The 20442-nt window shown below is 39.5% G+C and overlaps 1 protein-coding gene and 1 pseudogene across 9 annotated transcripts in view; one reads left to right on the top strand and one right to left on the bottom strand.

Annotated features, from left to right (window-relative positions):
* The window catches only part of LOC307114120 (beta-1,3-N-acetylglucosaminyltransferase manic fringe-like), a 39168-nt pseudogene extending 24592 nt beyond the window's left edge, over positions 1 to 14576 (bottom strand). Inside the window, exon 1 of the transcript in view lies at positions 14486 to 14576. The product of the transcript in view is annotated as a beta-1,3-N-acetylglucosaminyltransferase manic fringe-like (transcript). The remainder of the gene's footprint in view (positions 1 to 14485) is intronic.
* The window catches only part of NCOA2 (nuclear receptor coactivator 2), a 263532-nt gene that overhangs the window by 128493 nt on the left and 114597 nt on the right, over positions 1 to 20442 (top strand). Inside the window, exon 1 of one of the 8 annotated variants that reach the window (XM_079796730.1) lies at positions 10546 to 10577. The exons of the other annotated variants lie outside the window; for them this stretch is intronic. The gene's annotated coding sequence lies outside the window, so the exon portion shown is untranslated. Of the gene's footprint in view, positions 1 to 10545; positions 10578 to 20442 lie in introns of those variants that run through there. 8 annotated transcript variants of the gene reach the window in all.

Raw genomic sequence — 20442 nt, 5'->3', positions numbered from 1 at the left:
ACCTGTGGCTGCTTTTCATTGCTTGCTTAAGGAGGATCTTAGATATCTGAATTATTCTCAGTTCTCTCACTTCTGAAATAAGTAAATTGTTCTCTGCCTTTTTATTGAGATTGTCTTGCTTAGTTGGCACCTGTTTTTATCTTCTGTTTTGTAAGTTTAGCAGAAAATCCTAAGTTGTGGGATAATTCTACTTGTTGGACTACAGATAATTAAATGAATCACTTAGAACGTCAGGCACAGAGAAGAGGGGCTGCACCCGACTGGGAGGGTGTAATCATTCCAGAGTAGACCAGGCGTCTCATTCCTAAAGGAAAAGCCATGTGTTTGTTGTCCTTTGGTGTCCCTTCTCAGAGGCCAGACGTAAGTCTCAGTTTAACCTCTTGTATTTTGCTTTTTACATTCTTCTTGTGAATCAAAGTAAATCTTCACTGTTTTGGCAGCTGACAAAGAACTGAACTATAGGTATATTAGACTTCTTAAAAATTGTGGCAAAATATACATAACAGAATTATCATCTTAACCATTTTTAAGTGTATAATTCTGTGGCATTAAGTATATTTGCACATTGTTGTACAACCATCACCAGTATCCATCTCCAGAACTTTTTCATCTCCCCAATTGAAAGTCTGTACCCATTAAACACCAGTTCCCCGTTCCTCCTCCTAGCCCCTGGCAAACACCATTCTACTTTCTTTTTTTTTTCCCAGTGGTATGGAATTGTTTAATGTTAATGTTGCTCATTGACCTAATATGCAGCAGAGTGTGAGGATCACTGACCTCGAGTGGGTCCCTGGCCTCTATGTAAGGCTGGTGTTTTGCGTCAACCTGTGTCTGGCCAAAGCAGTGAGCCTCAACTGGTAGGGTCTTGACTGGGGGTGGGATGGGAAAGCTAGAAAACCTTGTAGCTTCTTCTCCAGGCCAAACAGAATTTATTTCTCACAATTGTCACTTCCCAGATTCTTCGCTGAACTGGATTTTAAGAGCTGGATTGTGAAGCTCTCTACAGCATGCACAGGGCCTTGGCACCTTTGTCTCTGGTATTCACGGTCCCCGGGGAGATGGGCACCATTCTTCTAGCTCTATGAATTTGACAGCTCTAGGAAGCTCATATAGGCTATAATCCTTTTGTGTCTTTCTCATCCATCCATCTTGTAGCATGGGTCAAAATTTTCTTCCTTTTTACAGCCGAATAATATTTCATTGTATGTATAGAGCACATTTTATTTATCCATTCATCTGTCAATGGACCTTTTGGCTATTGTCAGTGGTCGGCAAACTCATTAGTCAACAGAGCCAAATATCAACAGTACAACGATTGAAGTTTCTTTTGAGAGCCAAATTTTTAAAACTTAAACTTCTTCTAACGCCACTTCTCCAAAATAGACTCACCCAGGCCGTGGTATTTTGTGGAAGAGCCATACTCAAGGGGCCAAAGAGATGCATGTGGCTCGCAAGCCACAGTTTGCCAACCACGGGCTATCCTACCTAATAATAGACAAATATGCAAATTGACCGCACCTTCGCCACGCCCACCAGTCAAGCCACGCCCACCAACCAATCAGGATGATAATGCAAATTACCCCAACAAAGATGGCGGCTAATTTGCATATCAAGACAGCTTAGAAAGAAGCCAAGAGATGCTGAAGGGAGCAAAGCTGCGGAGAAGCAAGCAAGCCGGGGGGCGGGGGAGGAGAAGGGAGGAGTGGAGGCGGGGCTGGGGGAAAAGGAAGGAGAGCTGGGCGGGCTGGCGGAGAAGGCGGGCCGGGGGACAAGGGAGGCGCGGAGGCGGGGGGGGGGGGGGGGTAGAGTGCAGCAGGAAACCCTATTGCAGGATTTTTCCTGCAACGGGAACGCTAGTTGTGAATAAAGCTGCTATGAACATAGGTGTACAAGTGTTTGTTCAAGTTCCTGCTTTCAGTTTTTTTGGATACTTACCCAAAAGTGGAATTGTGATTCTATGTTTGTTTGTTTGTTTATTTTTGAGGAATCACCGTACAGTTTCCACAACATCTGTGCCATTTTCCATGCCACCAGCAATACACAAGGGTTCCATTTTCTCCACATCCTTGCCAATACTTATTTTTTGATAGTATTCGTTTTTTTGATAGTAGCCATCCTAATGGATGGGAAGTGGTATATCATTGTGGTTTTAATTCGTATTTCCATAATGGCTAATGGTGTTGAGTATCCTTTTTCATGTACTCATTGGCCATTTGTACATCTTCTTTGGACAAGTGTCTTCAAGTCCTTTGCTTTAAAATCAATTTGTTTGGTTTTGTTGTTGTTGTTATTGTCTTATAGGAATTCTTTATATATACTGGATATCAATCCCTTATCCAGTACTATATGATTTGCAAATATTTTTCCCATTCCATAGGTTGTCTTTTCATGCTGTTGATAGTTTCCTTTGATGTACAAAAGTTTTTAATTTTGATGAAGTCCAACTTTCCTATTTTTTCTTTTGTTACATGTACTTTTGTTGTCATATCTAAGAAATGATTATCAAATACAATGTCCTGAAGCTTTTCCCCTGCATTTTCTTATAAGAATTTTATAGGGTTAGCTCTTATGCTAATGTCTTTGATATACTTTGAATTAAGTTTTGTAATTGTAAGGTAAGAGTCTAATATCATCTTGTTTGCATGTGGATATCCAATTTTCCCAGGGCCAGAGACATGTGAAGACCCCATTGAATGTCTTAGGCACCCTTGTCAAAAATCATTTGATCATGTGTATATTTATTGGTTGGCTGTATTAGACTTTTAAAGGTTAGGTATCTTAGTTTACATGCAATCTCATCATTTCTCACTGATACTATTGCTACAACTTCCTAACTGCTCTCCCTAAGTTCTATCATTTTTTGAAGTCCATACTATGGCAAACTTTCTTTAAAAAAAAAAAAAAAACAATCATATTTTTCAACTGCTCAGAACCTCAGGTTCCCCTTCCCTGGAGGGTGAAATCAGCCTCCTTTGCTCTGCAGATAAGGCTCATCCTCGCCTCGCCCATGCCCACCTCTCCAGCCTCTTTTCCTACCATCTTCCCATGGGCACCCTTTTGCTCTAGACATGGGGGCTCCTTGCAGCCCAAGTGAGACGTGTGCTCCTACACTCATGAGCTTATGCACCTGTTTCTCCTCTTCCTCATGCACTTGGTCCTGCTTGTCCTGCAGGAGCAGCCTCTGCGGCCTCCATGGCCCTTCCCTCCAAGTCAGCATGCTCCCTCTGCTCCTGTAACAGCCAGATCTCGCCGTGGCATTTCTGGGCAAAGTTTGCCTTCCTTGATTATGGGTCTCTGGAGGAGAGGGATTTTGTCCTGTTCGTTTTGTCTTGCCAGCACCTGACTTAGTGCCTCACTTCATTGGTACTGAATAACTGTTTGTTGAATGAAATGAATTAATCTAAAGCTGAAAAAGAAAAAGCGAGAAAGAAGTGAAAGACATCAGGTCACGTATTAAAAATGGTTTTCCTTTATTATAAACTTGCTGTGGCCTATGGAGCTTTAAAGAAACATTTCTATTTTCCCCATACTTGCTACTGTGATTTCAATTATCATTACCCTCTTCCAAACCGGGGTAAATAATTTAACCCTATTTTGAAACGAAGGAGAGAATAAGGCAGAAGCAGAAAAAAGAGGAGCTGGGGTGAGGGGAAAGTGAAAGAAATCACCACCTCATTCAGAAGCATTTAACAAGTGACCTTGAAGTTGAATCAGAATTGGCTCCAGGGCTCCGCTGCAGGGACCCTGTGAGAAACACAGTCTTAGAGACAAACAGCAAACACATGCTCCTCGACACCTTTTGTCACGAGTGCCTCTGGTGCCTGTGGAAATTCGGAATCGATGAATAATTAATGATTTGCCTCAGAAGATAACATCTCCTTAAAGAGAAGCTTTTTGTCTAACTTGGACGATTTGGTTTATAGTGCCAAATTTGTGGATAAATGAAAACTTTTAGTTAGCTCTTAGTTCACACAGGTTGTTAAGAAAGCACATGAACGTCTCACTATCTTGTTACCTGTGGAACGTCCCTTTCTGATCCAGGGAGAACAGTGAGCCAGGCTCTTCCGACTGTGTGCATGCTTGTCACTTCCTTTGGGCTCCATTTGGGAGGAGATCCAGAGGATGGCAGCGTTGGACGAGCAAATCTGGCTAATCCCCAGAGTTAAGGATGACAAGGTGTGGAAGGCCATTAGCCACCACCATCAAAGGCCGGGTTATCGCTCTTCTCTTTTAGCCCTGGAACCTCGATCCTTGATCATTTTAAAGAAGCAGTGTGGTCTAGTCTTTGCCTTTGGTTCCTTTTTGTTCTCTTAATAACAGTTTGGGAAGTTTTCTCTTTAATTAATGTGTACGTGATTCTGAAGTTAGGTATTTGAAAAAGTCTGGGAATTTGAAGTGGACGCTTCAAGAGTCCCAGAATTAGACGGCGCTCACATTGTGTTTATCCCCAAGATTTCACAATTCTGAATGGTCTGTGATCCTGTCGGAGACCTTTAGGGAATAATGCCCAATCTCAGAGGACTGGGTCAATCAATGAAACAGATTCTTGTGGCATATAATCTGCTTCCTGAGCCTTAGGCATTTTTCTGGCAGCCTGAGGTATAAGAGGTTTAAACCCTGGTGGGCCACTGGGCCTCTCATTAATTCTGCTGACCAGATCGCTTAGCATTTCAACTGGAACCTAGTAGCACTCCAGTGACTCCAAAGAATAACTGCCCCTTTAAAGGTGACTGACTTTGCAGTGGTTTGCATATGCACTGATTGGGAAGCGTCTGATTCAGAAGTTGAAGCCTCTGAAATCCTTGCAGTACAAATGCTGGGATGGAGCGATAGTGTGCTGTTTGTGTATCGCTCCATTTCATGAAGTGGGAACGTGCCAGAGTTGTGTTTAGAACTGATTGCACTCTATAGTCCTTCTCCCCAGCTCTCTTTTGTGTGGGTATAAACTGCAGTGATATCATGGACGATTATGCACTGCTGTTTGCATAAGCCTTTTTTTATTGGAAATAACCCAACAAAATAGTGCTCACTGCTAGCTTAGCACAGTTGGGTCTTCTCTAAGGCTCATTTTCCTACATATCAACAGAGTGAAATCTTTAGTTAATGTTAGCAGGATGGCATGCACAGGAAGTACATGTACTGATATGCCTTTCCTCTATCCCTAGCTCTGCTCTTGAGGAACGAGGTCAGAGGTCAAGTGTCATAATTCTAGGGCCACTGTATGCCTAACGAAAAGAGCTCATTCAAATGGGCAGTGTTATTTTTCACTTTCTTATCTTATTTTTATGAAACTCATTGCATTAAAAATATATTTAACATAGCTTAATGATTCTATATTTTATCTGGTTAAAAAAGTTGATATTTAGATATAATCCTATATAATAAAAAGCTAATATGCTAATTAGACCAAACAGCAGAACGACCATCCTGGACGACCTTCCAGACGACCATCTGGACAGGCTGGGGCTGCGAGGGCTGAGCCCCTTGCATGCAATTCGTGCATCAGGCCTCTAGTAGGATTATAATGCTAATGGGTTTGTGGATTAATGGCATAAATGACTTAATATTTGTTCTCATACTGCAGCTTGTTATATGTGACATCTTAAGGGGTTATCTCATTTTTATTCATATGAATAAAATATGGTCATAATATATCAATAAACCTTTGTAGATTAAAGACTTGCCACTTTTTGATACAGTGTTCTCAGTTTATTTTTTGAAGTTAGTATTATGGAAATTTAGAATAGCATAGTAACCCCCATGTACCCTTCACCCAGCTTTAGAAGTTATCAACATTTTGCCATGTTTTAAAATTATGAAAACAGCATTACTAAAAGTTTGGAAATCAGAATGAAAATCACCTATGGCCTCATCCACCTCACCAACTCTGATCATTGCATGTATTCTCTTCCATTTTTTCCTTAAAGTTGTAATAGATAGATACTGTTTCCCTCTTCTTTTTGCTGAGCATAATATTAAACTAAGAGCTAACAATAACTATCATCGATTAATGTCCTCCGGTGCCAGGGCCTGGGCTAGTTGCTTTCCATTTGATTCATAGAATTGTAGCAATAAGAACACAGTACAGGCATCTCCCCACCTGCCCCCATTTACAGGCAAGGAGCCTGAGACTCAAGAGAGGTTAAGTAACTTACTCAAGAATCATATATCAAGTATATGGGTTCAAACTAAGGTGTAACTCCAAGGCCATGATCTTTCCTCCCTATAAAGTGACTTCTTCAAAAGCATATTTTTTCGTGTTGCTACATGATTACATTTTTGAGCAAAGAGGAATGTCAGTACATAAGTTTGACCACATAATCTATAGAAGCAGCACCAGAATAGAGGATGCTGAGGATTTAAAGGGATAAAGGCATGATCCCTGCCCTTTAGTGTCTGTTTCAGTGCAGAAAAACTAACCCCTATGACACACGTACAAAGAATACACAATAGGGCTTAATGTGGTAGTATTTGCTATAGTAAAAACTCTACAGAAAAGGAGATAAATGAGGATTATGTCCCATATGCAGAGAAGGCTGCTAACAGATTTAGGATTTCAGCTAAAATTAAGAAGACTGACAATGCCAAGTATTGGTGAGAATGTGGGACACCCAGATTTCTCATGCGTGGCTCGTAGGAGGGTAAATGGTAAAACATTTTGGAAAACAGTTTGACACTTTCTTATAAAAATTTATTTATGAGTCAGCAATTCTAGGCATTTACCTATGAAAAGTGAAAGCTTATGTCAATTAAAAGGCATGTACATGTGTATTATAGCAGCTTGTATATTATAAGCCTGTGTTCGTTTTCTTTTGTTGAGTAACAAATTACACAAACTACAACCATTTATGAACTCACTGTTCTGGAGATCAGAAATTCAGCATGGCGTGGCTGGCTTCTCTGCACCGAGTCTCACAAGGCTGAAATGAAGGTGCCAGCAAGAATGAGTTCTCCTCTAGAAGCTCTGGGGAGAAAACCCACTTTCAGCTCATTCTTCTTGTCGGCAGAATTCAGTATCTTGCAGCTGCAGGACTGAGGCCCTGTTTCCTTGCTGGGTGTTCGCTGGGCACCACTCTCAGCTCCTAGGGGTCACCTGCCTTCCTTGTCATGTAGTCCCTCCCCTCCACCTCACATCACCAACAGCATATCGAACCCTTCTTGTGCTTTGAATTGCTGCCTTTTTATACTGCCAGCTGGAGAGAACTCATTGTGATTAGACCAGGCCCACCTCAGTAATCTCCCGGTCAATTGCACCAACTAACAACCTAACCACTAGGGTAGTTCCAGTCCTGGGGATTAGGAGGGTGCACACCAGTGGGCGTGGGTCTTGCAGAAATCTCAGGATTCTGTCTTCCACAAACCCCCAATTGGAAACAACCCAGATGTGAATCAACAGGAGAATGGATAAACAACCTGCTGTGTATAGCCATACCCCGGAAAACCTGTAGCCCTCGCAAGGGACAGATTATTCATATTCATAATAACACAGATGAATCTCAGAAACTTGGTGCTGAAAGAAGCATAAAGAGTACTCATTGTATGATTCCATTGGTTTGAAGTTCTGGAAGAAGCACAGCTAATCTGTGGTAATAGAAAATAAAAGTAGTGGTTACTGTGGGGATAAGAAGGTGGTGAGAGCCTGAGAATGGGCACGGGAGAACTTTCCGGGGTGGTGAGCGTGCGCGACCTCTTGGTATGAGTGTGGATTACCGGTACATAGGTGCTTTCATTTGTCACATGCTTAAGATCTGTTTATTGCACTGACTGTAAATTCCACCCTAATTTATAGAAACTAAAACATTACTCTGCTGGGATATATGTGTGTGTGTGTGTGTGTGTGTGTGTGTGTGTGTGTGTAAAACACAAAAGCGAGAAACAACTTTACAAATTATCTATTCTAATTCCCTTGTAAGCACTGCGGACTTGATGAAGAAAAAAATTGAAAATTCCTCATGATAAAATCTGCTGCGGCCACCCTCTGCACTCAGGACGGGAGTTAGACAACGGCACCCATTGGTGCTGCCAGCAGGAAATGCAACAGGACAGGCAGTGACCATCTAGAAGTGTGAGCACGAATCTGGATGGAGACATTTTACTTAGACGTGTTTGGCAGGAGACAGTTTTCTTACTGAGGTTGATTTGATCAGGGAATTCACAGCATTATGCTGCTGCCCTGTGTTTTGGCTAAGAAATAAGTTGTAGAAACTCCATTGTGGTTATGGCTAATAAAGGACATACATAGTATCTCTCACTTACCCTACCTCTATAGAAATCAATGATCTATAAGATAACCAAATGTTTTATGATGTTATGAGCAGTAAAAGAACAAGCTTAGGTAGATGGTGTTCACAAAGCTGCCCACCGCAATTTTTAGGCTATTCTATTCTATTTATTTATTTATTTATTTATATTGATTTCAGAGAAGGGAGAAGGAGAGAGAGATAGAGAAATAAACACCCACTCCATCCTACCAAAGCTACTTATATGTTGAGTGGTTATTATAATTTGAATAAACTAGGAGTTTTGGAATTAGTATTTTCAAATTCTTTGAGTTCTGAGAAATTGCAGTTTTTCGTATAGATAACTCATGATAATCCTCTGTGTAATTGCACTACAACAATTCTGTTTTTTCTGTATTACACAGTATAGTATTGGCTTGTAGTTTATGTAAAGTGATTTTGTTAGATAAACTCTTTGTCTTGATCTATAGGTATTAAAATAATTATTATTTAAAATGTTTACACACAAAAAGACCAGTACTGTACAATTGCTCTTCTATGAAGTGTTAAATTCATAGAAACAGAAAGTAGATGGTGGTTGCCAGGGCTGGGGGGAGGGGAATTGTTGTTTAATGGGTAGAGAGTTTCGGTTTTGCAAGATGGAAAAGTTCAGAAGTGTTGCAAAACTGAATATACTTATGATTGCTGAACTGTACACTTTAAGATGGTTATGATGGCAACTTTTAGGTTATGGGTATTTTACCACAATTAAAAGGAAAAGAAAATATTTTAATATCTACTATGTTTTTCATTTTTGAGATGAGAAAACTAAGGCAATAATTATAAGCAAGAAATGTAAGATGTAGCTTAATCTGTTTACTTTTTTCCCATCTGTGTTCATCCAGTTGTGTGTTGTGCCCCAGTGTGGCTTTCTGGGCGGGGGGGCAACACCTTACCCCATCTTTTTGTCTATTTTCGATTTTGCAGCACATCTTGGGCTTAAACTCCTTCCCAAAGTTGCTTGATTGGTAGATTTAAAACATTTTAATATGAAACAAACCATAACTGAAAATGAAGCAGGCATTCGTGTGATCTGCTGCTCTTTGCCTAGCACTTCAACCTGTTACTAGGGACATTTAAAAAGTAGGGAGCAACCACTGTGTCAGGCACTGTGCTAGCATTTCCACATATGTGTTTGGAGAATTGATTGTTTATCAGAAATGAATTAAATTGGCCAAACTGAAAGGAACTTTTGATTATTATTATCATCTTTTAAGATTGTTTTGGCGGTGGGAATATTTTGCTGCTTGGGACAGTTTATACATTACTTAATGAGGATATATTCCTAATAAAAGTACATTTGGTGTTAAAAAGTGTGCTTTTATGTATTTAACTGTATGAGGAGCTAATTTCCAATATGTGGGTAGCCATCATGTCTCCAGGGTGTTCCTTCTGCCAGATTTATATCCCTGGGGGCAAAGCTGGAGAGAACAGGTCGGTACACATTCTCTTCTAACTGTCCCGCCTCCTGATACTGCTGAGGGGAGAGTTATTGGCCGAGTTCTGCACCCTCGCGAAAGGAGGAAGACCGGGCATCAGAATGTTTGTGTTAGCAGTTATTTTTAGCAGCAGATCTAGAAAATGTTAGCGTTTTCATTTTAGGGTGATACTTTTATATTTTTTGATAATCCCAAAAGGAGTGAATGATTTTAGATTTGGGTGTGTGAGTGCTTGTATGTGCACGTGTGTGTGACAGAGAAGGGGAGGGAGGAAGGGAGGCTGGGAGAGAGAGAGAGAGGGAGGGGGGTGGGAGAGAGAAGACATCCCCTGACTAACAGGAGGGGACAGAGGCTTACTCAGTCTGTTATCATAAAGCTCTGCTAATGTAGCTTCTGAGTCATGTGACTGCAGAAAAGGCTATTATCTCAATGAAAAGGAAACTCGTTTTTAGAGCAAGCAGTAGAATAGAAGCAGGAAGAATTTTCGAGTGTTCCACCATGCTGGATTGTCAAAGCGAGATCTGTCTGATCAGCAGCTAAAAAAGGATTTGTGAGGCTAGTTTGTCAGCTGTGGTTAGAAACAAATGATAGACGGAGCTAAGCGGCAGGGGGCTCAGCATGTGTTTAGGTTGCCATTGGGGCGGAAGGTGGGTTTGGGTTAATAGAGAAGATTTATCTCTGAGGCAATAAATTTATTGCTAATTGGGGGGGGGGGGGCTTTTTGTTTTTGTTTTGTTATGTTTTTGGTGCGGGTTTTTTGGAAGAGTGATGTGTGGTGTTTTTATTTACACCGCTGGTGAAGATAAAGACAAGCTGCCGAACTCTGGTTTGAACTGCAGAGGCTGTGGACAATTACAAGGTGTGTTTCACAAGTGCTCTGACTTGATATTTGGTAATGTTCTTGGAATTCTGTGTGCTGTGGATTGGATGTGCTGTTGCGGAGGACGGGAGAACTGAGCATGACAATCAGCCAGTGGTAATGCCCTCAGGAACAAATAGATACAATGCGATCCCAATTGATTCCTTCCTTGTCCTTATTTCTTTTGTTTATTTAGTGACTTAAGGTTTCTTGCAGCTTCTTTATGTGGCCAAACACAGCCTCATGCTTATTTTAGAAAATATTTTGGTAAGCATTTTCTCAAATTCCGAAGAAGAATCTAATGCAAATCTTAATCACTAAGGAATAAGTATAAGCTTTATATTTCCATCTCTTTATTTTTTCAATATCCTTTTGAAATTCAAGCTTAAAAGTGAGCTTTGCAGTGAATTTGAAATTATTTAATTTTTGATTGGGTAATAAATGAAGGTTTCTTTTTTGGCTGAGCACTAATTAATAAATTTTTTCTCTCTATATATAGTACCTAACTTTCTCTGATTTATTACATCCTTATGCTACTGCATTCAGGAAGCTAAAAACACCCAGTTAATCTTTATACTGTGCTTGTCCACTTTTGCTCATGCTAATGCTACTAATTCTTTTTGCAGTCTGTACCTTTCTGCTAACCTTGGAAGGTGTAGTGCTAAAAAACCTGAGATTGGTGAAAGATAATTGTAAGCTTTATCTGAAGGGTTAACTATTACACAGTGTGTACCTGAGGAATGAATTCATTAATATATTTTTCATTTACCTTCTATACCAGATATGCCCCATTTGAGGTATATATTTTTAAATCACATGTTTTGACACTAAGTATACTATTTACATCTCCCCTGTGAAATTGATATTGGATTAGGAAAGAAATCTATCAAGCTATTATGCACTGCATAGAGAGTTTACAAAGTATCTTTTTTAAAAAAATAGTGAGAGTAGCTCAAACATAATTTTTAATTATACTAAGTACAGGCTATTTCTTTCTTATAATATTTATAAACCATATCTTAGCATAATATAGTTTAATGAATCATTATACTTATTATGGTGGGATTTTCTTTTTTAAAAATCACTGGTACTTTAGTTTATCTCCATAAAAAGACAATTTGGTTTAACTAAAGTCTTAAGTAACTGTGGTTTTGATTGTTTTGGAATTTTTCTCTTTAATTGTGGGCCTCTCCCACCTTCTTATAAGTTGTCTGTAATACAGGGTTACATACTGGTTTCAGCCCAAAAGTCACTAGCATCATATGTTAAAATTTTGAATAATAAAAATTAGGTAGTCAGAGTATTTGGACTTTCTTTGTTTTTCTTTTAAATTTTATTTTGTTGCCTTATCTAAAGTCTTTGAAGTGATCCAAGGACTTTGTGGAATAATTCAAGGTAGTTTCATTGAGCACATACTATTATTACAAGACCACTCCATGAAGCAGTATGAGAAAAAAAAGGCAAATAAGATATTTAAACCAACATGATAACTTGAAACTGGCACTGGAACCCAGCCTCAATAAATGTAATTGTACCGTACAGCATCTCCTCCAATAACATTGCTTCCTTCAATGTCACTTTGTTATAACAATGATGAGGGGGGAAATCAATTCCTGACTGGGGCCACTGTCTGTGTGGAGAATGTATGTTCTTCCCACGTCTGTGTGGGGTTTTTCTAGGGACTCCAGGTTCCTCCCACATTCCAAAGATGTGCCCGTGAGGTCGGTAGGCATGGCTACATTGTCACTGTCTGAGTGTGGGTGGGTGGGAGTGGCCCTGTGATGGAAGGGCGTCCTGTCCAGGGTGGGCCCTGAGTGTGGTGACAGGCTCTGGTCACGGAGACCCTGAACTGGAATCAGTGGGGTGGAAAATAGTTATCTTATTTGTTTTCATGAATCTTCCGTGAATATATTTCTCAAATATGTGGTTAGCTCACATTTATATCAGTGTTTAACATTAGAAGTGTTTTGGGTCTTTACAATGTTTGATGATGTTTTTGTGCTCAGAACTATATCTTAAGAACTCAACTCTTGTTTCTATCAATTAGCCTGTGGTCAAATTGGTTTCATTATAGGCCCTTTCACTTAACATTGAAGTTTCCAAGAACCATTGATGATGTTAAGTGAAGACTTACTGTATCCTATAGGAATTTTAAATTGTTGAGAGGAATTTTTGGTACAACTTGTTTGGCCAATCAGAGAATACATTCGCCATATCTTCATGAATGAATTTTCATATGTACAGGTTTAAATGGTAGTTTTAACTGGTATCCATCTGTCCTAGTTCCTTATCTCCTTTGTATCATAACAGAAAGAAGTTCATTTTATTTACAGCCACTTAAAACTAGGGTAGTTTTTGTTCCTGATCGTGTTGGTTTTCTCCTAGGACATCAAATATTAGTCCTTTACATTCTAAAATACTTTTATGTTGTATTATCAAAATAATACCTTTACTTTTGGAGGTTGGCAGTGCGAAGAACCTCAATCTTATGATGAGAGCTAAAAGGCACGAGTTTTGACGTCAGGGTAGTGTCTAAACAAGCCAGGTGACTAGCTTGCAAATCCTGCTGCACTTGAGAATTCCAACCACAGTAATTAACCACAAATATTACACCAGGTCTGAGCTTGTCAGGCTGAGGGGGTTTGTTGCTGGGAACAATCTTTAATTTGTGCAGAAGATAGGATAAGAAAAGGTGGAATTCAAGGTGATCTTAGTAGTCAGTGTTGTAAAATTCAGTGAAATATGTACATAGGAATTTTTTTGTTTGTGAAAGTAAATGTTTGGGAAGATTTAGACGGGATTAAGGTATTGGGCTATATTTAATACACAGTTTAATTCTTCGGAAGCCAAGGGGATGTAAAATTAATGAAGTGAAAACATCTGTGCAACAGCTAGCAAATTGTTCCCGGGGACCTCGTAGAGGGTTTACTCCAAAAATTATCACTCAGCAATGCTGAGAAAAGTTGAGAATCTCTTGGCTTACCAGTTTCTCTCTCAGGCATTGTAGTCCTTAAAGAGGGAAGCCCTGGCATTGTCTGGTGTGTATTTTAGTTGTAGCAGTGACTCCTTTCACCAAGCTCACAGTTAATATGCAGGGTTATAGCTTAGTATAACATAAGCATATATTTGCTTTAACAGTAAAGATACCTTAATTATTACTATTTTTTAATAAATATTTTGCCTGAAATATCAAATACTACCATCTTGATGTTGAATAAAGTATTTCCTTTTAAAACCCAGTCAAGATGAGAAATACATAGCAATACTTGGGAGATATTGGGGTTCGGTTCCAGAACACCACTGCAATAAAGCGAATGTCTCAATAAAGCAAGTCACACATTATTTGGTTTCCCGGTGCATATAAAAGTTAGGTTTACACTATATTATGGTCTATTAAGTGAGCAATAGCATATGTCTAAAAAAACAGTGTACACACCTTTATTAAAAATACTTTATTGCCCCCAAATGCTAACTATCATCTGAGCTTTCAGCGATTCGTGACCTTTTTGCTGGTGGAGAGCCCTGCCTTGTTGATGTCGAAGGATGCTGACTGATGAGAGTGTGGTTGCTGAAGGTTGGGTTGGCTGTGGCAATTCTTAAAATAAGACAACAATGAAGTTTGCCACAGTTCAACTCTTCCTTTCACAAACGATTTCTCCGTAGCATGTGATGCTGGTTAATAGCATTTTACCTACAGTAGAACTTATTTCAAAATTGGATTCAATCCTCAAACAATACTACTGCTTTATCAACTAAGTTGGTGTACTATTCTAAGTCTTTTGCTGTCATTTTAACAGTCTTCACTGGGAGTAGATTCCATCTCAAGAAACCTCTTTCTTTGCTCATCCATAAGAAGCAGCTCCTCATTGTTAAAGTTTTATCATGAGATTGCAGCAATTCAGTCACACCTTCAGAATCCACTTCTAGTTCTCTTGCTATTTCCACCACATCTGCAGTTACTTCCTCCACCAAAGCCTGGAAACCCTCAAAGTCGTCCATGAGGGTTAGAATCAACTTCTTCCAAAATCCTGTTAATATTGATACTTTGACCTTTACCCGTGAATCATGAATGTTCTTAATGACATCTGAATGGTGAATCCTTTCCAGAAGGTTTTCAATTTTCTTTGCTTAGATCCATCACAGGAATCACTGTGACACCTATAGCCTTACAAAATGTATTTCTTAAATAGTAAGACTTGAAAGTTGAAAGCACTCTTAGATCCATGGGCTGCAGAATTGATTTTGTGTTTGCAGGCATGAAAACAACATTAATTTCTTTGTATATCTCCATCAAAGCTCTTGAGTGACTATGCGCATCATCAATGAGCAGTAATGTTTTGAAAGGGCTTTTATTTATTTTTTTCCCCTGAGCTGTAGGTCTCAACAGTGGGCTTAAAATATTCAGTAAACTATGTTGTAAACAGATGTGCTGTCATCCAGTCTTTGTTGTTCCACGTATAGAGCACCAGGTAGAGGAGATTTGGCATAATTCTTAGGGTCCTAGGATTTTGGCAACCTAAATGAGCATTGGCTTCAACTTCAAGTCACCGGCTGCATTAGCCCCTAACAAGGAGTCAGCCTGTCCTTTGAAGCTTTGAAGCCAGATATTGGCTTTTCCTCTCTAGCTATGAAAGTCATAGAGATGGCATCTTCTTCAAATGTAAAGCTGTTTTGTCTACATTGAAAATCTGTTGTTCAGGGTAACTACCTTTGTTAATTATCTTAGCTAGATCTTCTGGATTCTGCATCAGTACTTGCTGCTTCTTTCCTTAAACCTCATGAACAAACTGCTGCTAGCTTCTAACTTTTGTTCTGCCGCTTCCTTACCTCTCTGTCTTCCTAGAATTTAAGAGAGTTAAGGCCTTGCTCTGGACTAGGATTTGGCTTAAGGAAATGTTATGGCTGGTTTGATCTGTTCAGAACACTAAAACTTGCTCCCTGTGAGCAGTAAGGATGTTTCACTTTTTTTTTTTTTTTATCATTCATGGTGTTCGCTGGAGTAGCACTTTTAATTTCCTTTAAGAACTTTTTCTTTGCTTTCACAACTTGACTAACTTTGGTACAAGAGGCCTGCCTAGCTTTCGGCCTATCTCGGCTTTCAACATGCCTCCCTCACTAAGCTTAATCACTTCTAGTTTTTTATTTAAAATGAGAGATGAACACTTAGAGGCCATTGTAGGCTTATTAATTGGCCTGATTTCAGTATTTTGTGTCTTAGGGAATAGGGAGACCTGAGAAGAGGGAGAGAGACAGGGCCAGTCTGTGGAGCATTCAGAACACGTATTGATTAAGTTCACCGAAGCAATTATAATAGTAACATCAAAGATCAGTGATCACAGGTCACCATGACAAATAGAATAATAATAATGAAAAAGTTTGAAATATAGCTAGAATTACCAAAATATGACACAGAGACAGGAAGTTAGCAACTGCTATTGAACAAATGGTGCCAATAGGCTTGCTCAACTCAACGCAGGGTTGCCATAAACCTTCAATTTGTTTAAAAACACACACACACAATATCACTGTGAAGTGCAATAAAACAAGTTATGCTTGTGTTGAGGTAAAAGCTAGATGTTTGGTCTCATCATTTTATATGTTAAGTCAAATAATAGTTAATTGACTATGAGGTTTATATTTACAATTCATGTTTTATTTCTGTAAATCCTTAGATACTAGTCAATAAGTATTATGTTGAAACTTCATCAGATAACAACTACTTTTAAAATAAAATAAAAATTAATTTATTTTTAAATTTTTTTTTTTAATTTATTTTGAGAGCGAGACATTGATTTGTTGTTCCACTTACTGATGCATTCATTGGTTGATTCTTGTATGTGCCCTGACCGGGGATCGAACCTGCAACCTTGGTATATTGGGACTATGCTCTAACCGACTGAGCAATTGAATTGTTTTTAATTGGCCTTCTCAGATTTTGCTTTTGTGTTTTATAATTTTAAATGAGAACATGTTTAACTTAAAATTTTATTTTTATTTAATATTATTATTGATAAATAACATTTGGGGGCCTTTGCTTTTACTTTTCCCCTCTCTTTTTTTATTAATTGAATTTTCCCCCTTTTGATGAGGAAAACAACATTAGCAAACAACAGTGATATTGTTAACCATAAAGCTAATCTTTATGTAGAATTTATTATGTGCCACATGTTCTAAGGACCTCACATGTATTGATTTAGTCCTTATAGCAACATTGGTTGTGCTGTCCTCTGCCTGCACAGGAAACAGGCACAGAGAGGCAAAGTAACTTGTCTAAGCTCACACAGGTATAATGAGCAGTGAAGTAGCATTCAGACCCCGGTAATTGCCTCTATAGCCTACGCTCTAAATTGCTATGTATACTGGGTTCAAATGGTGCTGTTATTGGAGCTGCTGATTTATTCTGGAATGGGGACAGGATGAACATAGGGACAAGGATTAAGGTAGAACTGATTTTTTTTAATGTTTGTTTAATGAACTTTATTTCTATTCTACTTCAAATATGTTATAAGACTAAAGCATCGTTTAAATGGTGTTTGGTTTGCACTGGAAACGTTCATGAAAAGTAACTCACAGCTAATTCAGAAATGTGCTTTAGAGGGAGGTGATCACCATATGAGGGAGAGCATTAACATGGGTAGCAGAAATTGGTATGAGACATGGACTATGAATTACCATTAGATTCGTGGGGTGTGGAGACCTTCTGAGGTTGAAGGCATGTGCTGTATATTTTCTTAATTAGCTACCTCTCCTTTTCTTATACCTTGCTGTTTCTAAGGTCATTACACCCCGATGTAAAAACCAGAGAATCCAAATGAAGATCCTTGTTTTCAGATATTGAGAGCACCCCTGGAACAGTAACGCTGGCTTAGGATTTGTTGTGAGTCATTTTATGTCCATGTGCATTCCCGAGAGAGGAGCTTGTGTCTACACAGACGTTCAGAGAGGGATCACTTACACTTGGTGAAACTTTAATAGTTAACAGGCATGTTGATTCCTAGGTGATGTCACTCTTTCTTGTTGGGATTCGTGGTGGAAATGGTTTTACCTCACACAGCCCTTGTAACTGGATCCTTGGAAATGAGCGGGGAAGTAAACTATGGATATAGCTTTAGCATTTGTCTTTGGTCTCAATTGTTGTACCCTCCTACTGGTTTATTTGTAAAATGCAAAAATAACGAATTTCATTCTTGCACTTATATCTTCCTGTTCATTTATTTAACAGCTGTTTGTTGTAAGAGTTTGCCATGTCCTTCATTAATTAGTACAGGAGAAGAGGAATCGACTGTCTCTGGGGGTGGGGAGAGGACTGATCAGGGGACCCTTAGAGAGATGGTGAAAGTCAGGCTGATTATTCAGTGGAGGACGACCAGCAGGCACTGGAGGATACTCGAGGCCCTCACTACCCAGCATAGAGCCACCAGCCACAGGTGGCTTTTGATCATTTGAGATGTAGCTAATGCACATTGAGTGCAAACACAGGGTGGGACAAAAGTAGGTTTACAAGTTGTGAGTATGCGAAACACAGACTGTTTTTGTATTATTATTTATTGATTATTGTATTATTTTCCACACAAATAGCTATAAACCTACTAAATGTACATTACTAAATTTAATTTCACCTGTTCCTTTTGACTGTCACTGTGGTGACTGGATGATGGGTGGCTCCCAAGATTCTCTTGTCAGTGCTGCTCTGAGCCAGGGGACAGCATGTGAGGGGGACAGTGGGGGGCAGTAGTCTTTCCTGTGGGTGATGTGTCTGTGTCAGATGTGAGGGATAAACCAAGGACCAAGATGGTATAGAGCCTTCCCCAACCCACAGTCTTCTGATCAGTAGCAGATGAGAAGCATTTTGAAGTCCACATTCCTTGGTGGACATAAAAGGCCTTTTCATGATCAGGCTCTACATTCTCAACTTCTGTCATGTTCTACCTTTAATGAACAACAGTTTATTCTTCTTATTCACGGGAGTTATGTTCTGTAAAGTCGTGGCTAACACTGAATTAGCAAAGACTGAGTCATTGCTTCTTAGGGGAAATACAGAATTCTTTAAATACCTCTGGTCACAACTCAATACATAACCTTATTTTAAGTGTGTTTCTATTGTGTTTCTGTTTAAAGACACTTTATTGTATATATATATATATATATATATATATATATATATATATATATATATATATTCTTGATTCACTAACATTGAACTTACGGCCAGCAGTGCTGTAACTCCTGCCTGAATGAAGCTCATCTTAAATATGCATATATCTTCAGAAGGCACATCGTAGCCTTCTGTGCATAGGGACATACATATCAGGCTGTGTGCTTTTCTCGTTTAATTTGCACACTAACTTGTGAGTGGATATTATTTTTGAATTATACAGACATGGAAACTGAGGCTCCAAAAGGTTAAGTATCTTTCCCAAGGTTGCATTGCTTGTCAATGGTGAAAGCAAGAGATGAGGCAGGCCCACGTGACGCTGGGGCCATGTTAGGAGATGCAGTTAAGTACCATTCTTAGTAAGGCTTCTGTCTTTGGTGGGACCACAGATTCCCCCACTCAAAAGTGTCCCTATCTGTTTGATAGCCGAGCCATTGAAGTCTGGAAGGACTGAGCATGTGATATGATTTACTCTGAGGTAAGGTCGAGAGCCCCTACGTATTTGTTAACTCTGGTGACAAAGGTCCTCTCTGTGTGTCTTGTCATTTCTTTCGGTGTATCTTTTCAACTTCTCTCTCTGCCCACAAAACAGCTCTGTCTTACATATCTCACAGACTCTACCCATCACACCATTATCTTTGAATAGAACTTCTGTGCTGGCCACTCCAGTAGCCCGCAGAGCGGTGGGGAGGTGTCTTAGGTATTGTCGTGGTGTCTTCTGTAGGAGAAACTGGATCAAGCTGCCTTGGCACAGCCCATGAGGGTCCATAGGAAAAGCTGTGGGCATGGACCATTCAGTTCAGGATAGGGTGCAGGAGAGTCTGGTCCTTTGAGACATTTACTGAGAAGATGGACAGGATTCTGGGTCTTGAGTTTCTTCACACCCAATATTAGAAAACTGAGTTAAATACCCTTCCTGTTCTACTTGGTTGTTTGTTTTTCATTTAGACAATGAAATGTTGGTCAGAGCTAAATGCTGGGATATATGTTGGTCAGAGCTAACAATTGTTGAGTTATATACATCTCCCTCTGCCAGGGTTGAAGGAGAATTCCTATAATGACCCATACATTCCAGAGGTCCCTATGGGCTCCCTGGTTTGCTCTCCCGTCACCTCCTAGGTTATTTCACCTCCTGGGTAACTTCAAGATAGTTGGAATAGATTCTGGGACATAATTCTCTAACGTACGTGGTTGGAAATGTTATCAGGGTGGCTAGGATTAAGTAGGGAGAGAGACAAGGTAACAGATATAAGTGGGAAGTGGTTTCTTGTACAAAGGTTACTGTGAGCAGATGTACCAAAGTAAGAGAAATTGACCAAGTTATTGCCCAACATAAGCAAACAAACAAACAAAAATCAGTTTTTGTTTTTGTTTCACTGATAGAGGCCTGGGCTGCAGGTATGGAGCTCACTGAGGGCACAATTGCGCTAACTGGGAGCCTGGTCCAGTCCTAAATGTCTAAACCTCCTAAGTTCAGTATAATTTGTGGTTCAGGCAAGTGATGCACTGTATTTCCTGTTGGTTACAGTTGGGACCTGGAAACTTTCAGGCAGAAGCACAAATAACCATATTACAGTGACATGAGATTCAGAGAAAGGTTCATGCTTCCCTTGGTAAGCTGAGAGGAGAGAACAAGGAATCTCATCGTTCACATGCTCTGTTGAATGTTCAGTTCACATTAGAAGATCCACATGTAGTAGTGCCGCTGTG

The sequence above is a fragment of the Cnephaeus nilssonii genome (genome assembly GCF_951640355.1).
Source record: "Cnephaeus nilssonii genome assembly, chromosome: 18".
Taxonomy (NCBI): domain Eukaryota; kingdom Metazoa; phylum Chordata; class Mammalia; order Chiroptera; family Vespertilionidae; genus Cnephaeus; species Cnephaeus nilssonii.
The sequence above is the reverse complement of the archived record's forward strand: the minus strand, read 5'-3'. Positions and strand labels throughout refer to the sequence as shown.